A 10,000-nucleotide genomic window follows, 5' to 3' on the forward strand; every position below is an offset into this window, starting at 1 on the left:
ATGGACTCAGGCCCTTCAACAAAGCTGAGAGGAGAGTTCCGGGAAAATGCTTTCAAATCCGATTCATTCACATTCTTCTTCTTCCTCCTCCTCCTCCCCCCCCGCTTTCCTCATCTTCTTTCCATTTCTTCTTTTCCTCCTGTTCTCTCTTCTCTGTTCTGTCGTTCATAATCACACAGCCAGAAACTCGTCCTGCAGCATCCACAGTCAGTTTGAGTGTGGAAACGGCGAGTGCATTGACTACCAGCTGACGTGTGATGGGATTGCCCACTGCAAAGACAAGTCGGATGAGAAAATGCCATATTGCGGTAAGAGGAGGGTGGTTACTTTGCACACAAGCATACAGAGACGGACATGAGCGGCGCACACACACACAGACGCACAGGATCACGCAAAGACACACAGAATTGTGTGCACGCAATCATGCAGAGAGACGGACAAGTGTGCATGCACATGTCGCACACACTCACACTCACACACACACACACACACACACACACACACACACACACACACACACACACACACACACACACACACACACACACACACACACACACACATCAGAGTAACACTAGCGTCTTGGTGGGCCGCTGTGTCCACAGATAACATGAGCTGTGCGGATTACTACCAGCTGGGTGCGAAGGACGCTCCGTTCCTGAGCTGTAACTCCACCTCGCTCTGCATCCACCCCTCCTGGATCTGCGACGGGGCCAACGACTGCGGGGATTACGCCGACGAGATACACTGCCAGGGTGAGATAGACAGTACACACACACACACACACACACACACGCATGCACACAGTTGCAGACACACACACACACATGCACACAGTTGCGGACACACGACATGCACACACAGTTGCGGAATACACAACACACACACAGTTGCAGACACCCACACACATACAGTTACAGACTCACACACACACACACACACACACACACACACACACACACACACACACACACACACACACACACACACACACACACACACACACACACACACACACACACACACACACACACACACACACACACACACACACACACACACTGGCACGGCGTGATAGTAGACTGTGGTCTCATCGTCACATCCACTCTGTCACCTCTGTTTTCTGTTCTATTCTCCTCTTTGCTGTCTTCCTCCCTTGTTGCATATGTATGTATGACACCTTCAAGGCATGGCCTCTTTCTTTTGTAAGAAAGCAACGCAAGGATTTCCAGCAACAGCAAAACAGCAGCATAGTGTAAAATACCAAATAATAGACCAGGCTACTATTTTCTGAATCACATAAGAGCAGGGCTCTAAATTAACACCAGCCAACCGGCCAAATGCTGGTGGTTTGGCTGGTAGAAAAGACCAACTAACTAGCCACTTTGACTCATTAGTAAGTGTTTGTTTGGCTTGTGAGATTAACATCTACTATGCCATTGTGGCTGGTGAAAAAAAGCTACTCTAGAACAAGGCATGTATTTGAGACTTGATGGCTATTTTGGACAGATTCATTCCTTCTTCACAGAAATCTTCCCCCAAATTCTTTCCCTAACCTGTGACAACTTGGTACTCAGTTTAACCAATACAGCAGTGTTCTCCACAAGGTCAAATTATATAGCTCAGATGAAGCTGAGGGCCAAACGAATTGCCAAACAAATATGTTTGGCCACAGATAGAATACATGTACTGTATGGTTTCATTTGTTCCAACCTCATGACAGGCCAAATGTTTGCCATGCCCGGGACGGATCTGTCCCACGGGCGGGCCGCTGTGTGTAGACCACTGCAGTACAGCAACACTAGCATTTCCAGCAGCAGCAGTCATGGAACGAGAGGAGCAGCATAAACGCCACACCGTGACCGCATGCTTTTGTGTAATGTATTGCAGCCGTGGCCTACAGTAGTAGTTCAGGAGTGGGTCAAGGGATTAGAGCAGTGATTCTCAAGTAGTGGTCCGCGACAGAGCTCAGGTGGTCCGCGAGGGGATTTGTACTTTTCCAAGATAAGCTAGCAGTAGGCTATATTTGTAACATTTTCATGTTTTCAACACAATAAGACAGGCTTATAATGTGAATAAAAAGTAAGTGATCTGAATAAAAAATAGCGGTGTCAAATTAGCATCCATCAACTGCCAATTCAGTTGACAGGTGGTCCCCGATAATTTTTTGTGGGGACAAAGTGGTCCTCGGTCTGAGAAAGTTTGAGAAACACTGGATTAGAGGGATAGCAGGTTTCACCCTTACCTTTCCTTACACCACCTACATCCAGGGGCGTCAGAATAGGGGATTAAAGTGGAAATGACACTTTTTTCTTCAAATTCATACTGTATATAAAGACTGGACTGGGAGCGGGGTACATATAGCCTGGGCGAAAGCCAACTGTTGACTCCATCAAACAGTCTGGCGAAAGCTAAGAGGAATCCATGCAGGGTGAGAGATGGTATGAGCTTACTCTGCCATTTAAATTCATTTAAGTTCCGAATTCAAATTCAAATTCAAACTGTACTTTATTAGCATAACTGTTATGGTATAGTCTTGCAAAACCATACAAATAACACAACAAAAATGTGAATAGTATACCTTAACCAATCAGTAACGAAGTCCGCGAGTGAGCTCTGCGTCACCACTTTCAACTGTTTGCTGATTGGCTACACGCTCATGCCGAAACGCGTCTGTGCACAATTTTTGCAAAAGTTTGATGCAAGGTGTGCCCCTCTCTGTCTGATTTGAAGCATTGTATTTGAGCCAGAACCTCTCTCTCTCCCGCTCATTCCTGTCCCACTCTTAACTGTCCTGTCTAAATGAGGTTGAAACCCCTCGCCCAACTTGTAGGACCAGGGCAGGTACCACCCACACTGCCTGAAACTCCTATGGAATTTAGATAATGGTCCTGGGCCGCTGATTGGGTTTCACTATGGGTAGCAAATGAAATTATTTGGTTGAGGACTTGGAGCCAAGTTGTGAGAAAGCCAGATGGGACCATTTTGCCTGTGCAGATGGGTAGTTGTATATGTATCGTAAAGTAAATGGAGGGCGTCACACTAAGTGGGCTAAGTGCTAAGCTTGTTTTGCTTTATCTCATGCCACAGAATATAGCGTTTTATCACAAAAGGCTATCTAAGACGTTGAAGTGTTTGGAATTCTTTTGGGGAACTTGGTGTTAACAGTGGGGAAGCTTTTATTTCTTAAACGTTCTGATCCGTAGTAGCGTTGTTGATGTCTACCCCTATAGATGATCGTGATTAGATCGTGGATATGTGTTACTGTGTTCTCCTTTCAAGTTGAGTCTTCAGAGCTTCCTCCGCTACTTCTACATCTATTGCTACAACTTTCTCAATAATTCACTCTGCGCTTTGCTGAATCAATCAATCACTCCTCTCCTCCTTTCCTCCCCCTTCCCTTCTCTCCTCTCTCCTCTCTACTTCCCTAGTTGGCCAGGGATGCGTCACTGTGTTGCATCTTTGTCAGGCTTTCATTGATCAGAGCTAATTAATAATCTAGCAATTGATCCTGTCAAGTCGACATGCCGCTTCCTGTCTTTTTCCTCTCCCGTTACAACACTGCACTAAGCTCCCATGCAGTGATTCAATATGCCGATATGTTGGTCTCTTGCTTTGTCCCAGGGCTAGTCCTAGGGACGGGCCGACTGGGCAGTTGCCCTGGGCGGCACCCTAGAGGGGGTGGCATCATCGCAAACCCCGCCCCTATCGGAAATCATTCACCCAAAAGGCATTGTGAAAATCGGCTGTTACATTATAAAACAGTTATATGCATATTTCATTGTTGTAATAATAATATAACTATAAGTGTTTTCTGTTATCTATTATAAGCGGGGTTTTTGTCACTGTGGGAGGGGCCACCACGAAAGGATGTCGCCCGGGGCGCATCTCCTTGTAGGACCGCCTCTGGTTTGTCCATCTGTTGGCCAATTCCAAACCAGTTTCATTTTCTCAGGTTTGCACGCGAGACAGTTCTGCTGACCTTTATCTTTTTATGTTGTATTTTCAACTCAGATGGATTTAACTGTCATTGTGCGTGGTTTACATTGTACCTGTTTTGTGTATACTGTAATATTGCACTCCAATTTATTATATTCTTCTTTTCACTCATCTGTTCTATTTTTATTCTATTATACAGTAACTCTTTCTTTTACAGTCCACAAATTACTGTGCACTATATTTGAAGAGTTTTGTTGCAAAATTGTGTATTTTATTATTGGAAATGACTGTTCAGAAGTCCTATCATCTATGTGTGAAGTTTTGCCATTCAAATAATTTGAGAACATACTTTGGTTACACTTTACTTAACGCTGGCATCATATGTATGACATAACAGTGTCATAATAGTGTCATGAACAAGTCATAGACGTTATGGCAATGTCATAAATGTTGTATGACCATGAAAAGTTGACATTGTTCTTTGTCATAACTGAATTTCACTTGAAGACAAAGGCATGCAATGTTTGACATAATGTTTATGACACATGCTTGTCTGCATTGTGACAATGTTATGAAACCGTTATGTCATACGTATGACGCTGGTGTCAAGTTAAGTTTTATCCATACTTTTTAAACCTTTGTAAAATGCCTTTTGTAATGCAATGCAATGGAATGCCCAATACAAAAGTGTCAATTTCCCAAAATGTTCCAAAATGGATACTCACCATTTTGCAATGAAACTCTTCATTTATTGTATGCCTCTCCTTTCACCCGTAGCCACCACAGCCCAGGTGTGTGAGGACGGCCATTTTGCCTGCCCCAATGGGAACTGCATCTCCAGCGTGTGGCTCTGTGACGGCCAGAAGGACTGTGAAGACGTACTTCAGATGTACTTCAGATCATCAACACCTCACTACAAACAGGCATATTCCCAGGCTGTCTGAAAGAAGCAGTTGTGAAACCCGTACTGAAAAAGAACAACCTGGATGCACTGGTACTAAACAACTATAGGCCCATATCCAATCTACCATTCATGGGTAAAATAATAGAGACAATTGTTTTTAACCAATTAGCTGCCTTTCTAATGTCTAATAGCTATTTTGATAAGTTTCAATCAGGTTTCCGTGCCTACCACAGCACTGAAACAGCTCTTATTAAAGTTATGAATGACACAAGATTGAATTCTGATGCTGGCAAATCATCCGTCTTGGTGCTACTCGATTTAAGCGCAGCTTTCGATACAGTTAATCATTCTGTACTACTACATAGACTGGAACACTGGGTTGGCTTTACAGGCACAGTGATCAACTGGTTAAAATCGTACTTACAACAAAGAAGTTTTTTTGTCGCCATTGGAAGACATACTTCATCACCGATGTCTCTGGATTGTGGGGTCCCCCAGGGCTCCATTCTGGGACCACTACTGTTCAATCTGTATATGTTGCCACTGGGACACATTATCGAGAATAACTCCATAAATTACCATAGCTATGCGGATGATACCGAGCTCTACTTATCTATGTCCCCCAATGACTACACCCCCCTTGAATCACTCTATCATTGCATGGACCAAATTAACAAATGGATGTCTCACAATTTCCTCCAGCTGAACACAGATAAAACTGAAGTAATTATATTTGGGAAAAGAGAGGAGAGACAAAAGATTGCTACTATCCTTGAAACGAAGGGACTGAAAGCAAGGGAAACAGTTAAAAATCTTGGGGTCCTCATTGACAGTGACCTAAACTTCAACAGTCACATGAAAGCTATTACTAAGTCTGCATTTTATCACATAAAAAACGTCTCTAAATGTAGGGGCCTGATGTCTAAACATGATCTGGAGAAGCTAATGCATGCCTTCATTTCTAGTAAAGTTGATTACTGTAACAGTCGTTTTACTGGCCTCCCCAATAAGACCATTAAACAGCTTCAACTGGTACAAAATGCAGCTGCAAGGGTTCTTACAAAGACAAGGAAGTTCGACCACATTACTCCAATTTTAAGATTGCTGCATTGGCTCCCAGTAAGCTACAGAATTGATTTTAAGGCAATGCTACATGTGTTTAAATCATTAAATGGAATGGGACCCATATATCTACTGAATATGTTTCAGCTGTATGCACCGACCAGGTCACTAAGGTCAACGGAGAAGTATTTGCTGGTGATTCCAAAAGTCAAAACAAAGTGTGGAGAGGCAGCCTTTAGCTTCTATGCTTCAAAGCTTTGGAACCAGCTTCCAGATGACGTAAAAAATGCACCCACTATTGATAGCTTTAAATCTAGACTCAAGACAAAGCTGTTCTCAGATGCTTTCCCCTAGCTTAAATTACATATCATTCTTTTTTATTATTATTATTTTTATTTTTATGTTTTTCAAGGTTTTATGTTTATTTATGTTTTATTTTATTTTATTATTATTTTACCTTATGTTTTATCTTAATGTTTTAAATGTTTTTTGACTCTAATTCATTTCCTTCTTTCTTCCCTGTTTCCTTTCATTTACATTTGTTAACTTTGTGAAGCACATTGAGTTGCACCTGTGTATGAAATGCGCTATATAAATAAACTTGCCTTGCCTTGCCTTACCAATGTGGTAAGGTTTACCTTTTATAGACCACTGCGCTTTATGTCTGTCCTGTGGTATATGTTGTTGCTGCCTATATGTGCTTATGTCTTGCTGCACACCTAATCGCCCCTTTTGGGGACAATAAAGTTGAAAAGTTGAAATTGAAGGTGACACGCATACACACACACAGACACACACACATGGACACACACACGCACAGGTAATATTCACACTCAATTGTCAGTGATTCGTAGCACATTCTGTCACATGTGCATTCATCACTCTCTTTTATCACATGTGTACAGGATCTTTTTTATAACCTCTACTGTATAAAGGCTGAAACTTCATAGTGGCTATGGCGGGCAATGATTATTGTTCATGACTAGTTATGGAAACTTGTGACAGCATTTATATATTTCCCTTTTATATATATCTCTTTCAACGGAAGGTGCAAAAGTTCTTACACTAAAGTCAGCATGGCAATATTAACCCATTAAAACACTGCATTATACATGTGTTGTTACCAGAATGGCAATGACAGAGTCATAGTGCACTACTAAAGGCCCTGTGTTATGTCATTGTAGAGTAGTACTATCGTAATTAACCTTTCAATGACTATTACAGCGTGCCTCTGAAGGTACGCCGTGCATTATGGGGTTGCGGCTGACAAGTGCAGTCATCATGACCATGTAAAAATCACCATGATGATTTAATTTGTTTTATAATAGAAATATGAGTGTATTTGATACTGAGAGAGCCAAGGGGACCTGGCAAACGTGGTGTCCTACAAAGAAGTTTTAGTTTGCAGTGACAGGGTTGTAACATTTGGCTAGATGAAATGTGACCTGAATCTTCTTAAACCTAATAGAAGTGCTTTCATTTTGCATAACGGTGCGAATGAGAAGTCCAAAAATCGACAGAATAATTATGGAATATGCTGACTTGTTAGGCAGTTGGTTGCCATGGTGTTGGATCCATGGGGCCTTTGTACATTGTGGAGTGAATAGAAGATGACACAGCAAGAAGAGTACGCGCGCGCGCCCACACACACACACACACACACACACACACACGACACACGGTGTGACCAAACACACGCACGCACGCACGCACACGCGGTGTGACCACACACACACACACACACACAGTGTGACCACACACACACACACACGGTGCGACCACACACACACACACACACACACACACACACACACACACACACACACACACACACACAGTGTGGCCACACACACACACACACACACACACGGTGCGACCACGCACACACACACACACACACACGCAAGCACACACATACACACACACACAAACACACACCATTTTCAGTCTGTCGGTGGCTAGAGTGCCTATGAATAATTCAACTGTGATTTGGCGAGCTGGGAACTTGTTCATCACGGGGATGCGACACTTGAAAAATCCATTTTGCTGAAAACTGCGACTCTGTTAATCATCTAACATTAATGGCGACACCAGGGCACCGACATTCTTGACACTCAGCGAGACTCACAATTGAGTGAAAATGGCAAGCCACTGCTATGAAAGTATGTGGGTCTGTGTGTGCATGTGCATGCATGTGTGCCTGAGAAAGTGAGGAATGGAGAGGGAAGCGTGTGTGTGTGTGTTTGTGCGTGCGTGCCTGCGTGTGTGTGGGTGCGCACCGGGGCACGTGTGTATAAGTGTGTGAGCTGAGCTGAACATATCTGTGTGTCTTGCAGTTCTCAGTATAAAAGGGCTTTGAGGGCTGATTTTTACATTCTTGCTCACAAGTACACAGCCAGCCAGCCGGCCTATTTACTTTCATTGTAAAGGACACACTCTGAATCATCTTAACATCTGAGAGAGCAGTGTGCCAATTAAAAATGCATGAGGCACACATTTTGTGAAGTCCCTCTTTCTCTCGCTCTCTGTCTTTTTTGTGACAGCTGCACACATTAAAATGTCACTCTTTGATAGATGCCGATGATGATTCATTATGTTTAATAATTAAAAGTAACATTCTGTGAAGAATGTGCATACCTGACGTGTCCTTACAAAAGCACGTTTGTCAAAGTCGAAATTAGTTTCGGATGACCTTCAGACATCATGGCAATTGCAAGGCAGTAGATCAAGGGTATAATTAATTTAAGATCTCACCTGCCCAAATATATGCATACATTTTTTGTGTTGGTAAACTTTTGAGTGAGCACGCAGCCAAGGATTCCAAAATGCTAGGCGGCAGGCTAGGTGTTCATCATTGAAAGGCCCATTGGAGCCCTGCACAGTGAATGACAAGAGCCTGTTGTCTTCATTGACAAAGCTCACATAAAGATATGTTCTCCCAGAATGGAGTCGATAGGAGTACAGAAACCACAGAAACTGCTAGAACATCCAGCCAACTAGAAAACAGATGATTCTAACCACGCACTACACTTTTCCAATGGAACTTCCAATGTTAAACACCTAGCTGCATTTTGGGATTCCTGTCAAAAATGAAGTAAAATCTCGGTGTGCGGTTACAAGTTGTTGCATTATGGTGATGCTTTTATCCAAAGTTACAGTTACTTACAGTTATTTTTTAAGATATTAAAGGGTATCAGTTATAGTCCCTTGAGGAGTGTGTGTGGTTACGTGCCTTGCTCACGGATAGGAAGGGTGGGATTTGATCCTGCAACCCTCTGATCTAAAGCCCATCTCCTTAACCATTAGGCCATGGCTGCCTTTTGACTTTATTATGGCAGAACACCTGCCAGTTCCTAGCTTCACTTGCCCCCCTTGGTGTCATGTTCATTCCACAAAATCTGCAAAACACTAAGTTCTACAGAACTATGCAAATGGAAGCCAACCACAGACCAAGTCACTTTACTGTCAAGTGGTGAAAAAGTATAGCCTGGTCCTGACCATCCCATAATACTACCATTTCATTGTAGTGCGGAGCAAAGTCTCTTGGCGGAAGTACGTAGGATGGTGCACGAGGCTAGAAAAAGTACACATTAGTGAAGCATTGAACAATTCTAATGTGCTGGTGAGTAGCCAGATTAAATTTAAGAGCTTTTTAGGCTAAATTATGCCCTCCAGTACCCCAGCAATCCCAACCAAGACTACTTCATTTGTTTTTTTTCTCCCTTTCAAATCCTGATAATGAACACCTGTGGGGCCTTGGTAGCTTTAGCTTTCTCTGTGCCCTGGTGCCTTGTCGTTTGAAAAGCCATATGGTAGAGGACAAAAAGACACAGTTGGATTGTGGATGGAGGTGTAGTGTAGTGAGTGGAGGTCGGACAGTGCAGGTTTGTGTGCGTGCGTGCGTGCGTGCGTGCATGTATTTGTGTGCGTGTGTGTGTGTTAGGAGTGTGGGGGAGTCATGAAAGGCTTTGTGTCCGTTGCGCTGAAGGGACCATATTTGGAGTTCATCCTCCCTGCTGTGTCCGATCATTTGTGTTCAATGTGCCCATACAGCCCTTGGATAGACAAATGTCTCAAGTCCCTTTTCAAAGTCAA

The 10,000-nt window shown here is 43.1% G+C and overlaps 1 pseudogene; it reads left to right on the forward strand.

Moving 5' to 3' along the window:
- The window catches only part of LOC134460381 (low-density lipoprotein receptor-related protein 1B-like), a 372,315-nt pseudogene that overhangs the window by 198,405 nt on the left and 163,910 nt on the right, over positions 1-10,000 (forward strand).

This window comes from Engraulis encrasicolus, chromosome 12, assembly GCF_034702125.1.
Source record: "Engraulis encrasicolus isolate BLACKSEA-1 chromosome 12, IST_EnEncr_1.0, whole genome shotgun sequence".
Classification (NCBI taxonomy): Eukaryota; Metazoa; Chordata; class Actinopteri; order Clupeiformes; family Engraulidae; genus Engraulis; species Engraulis encrasicolus.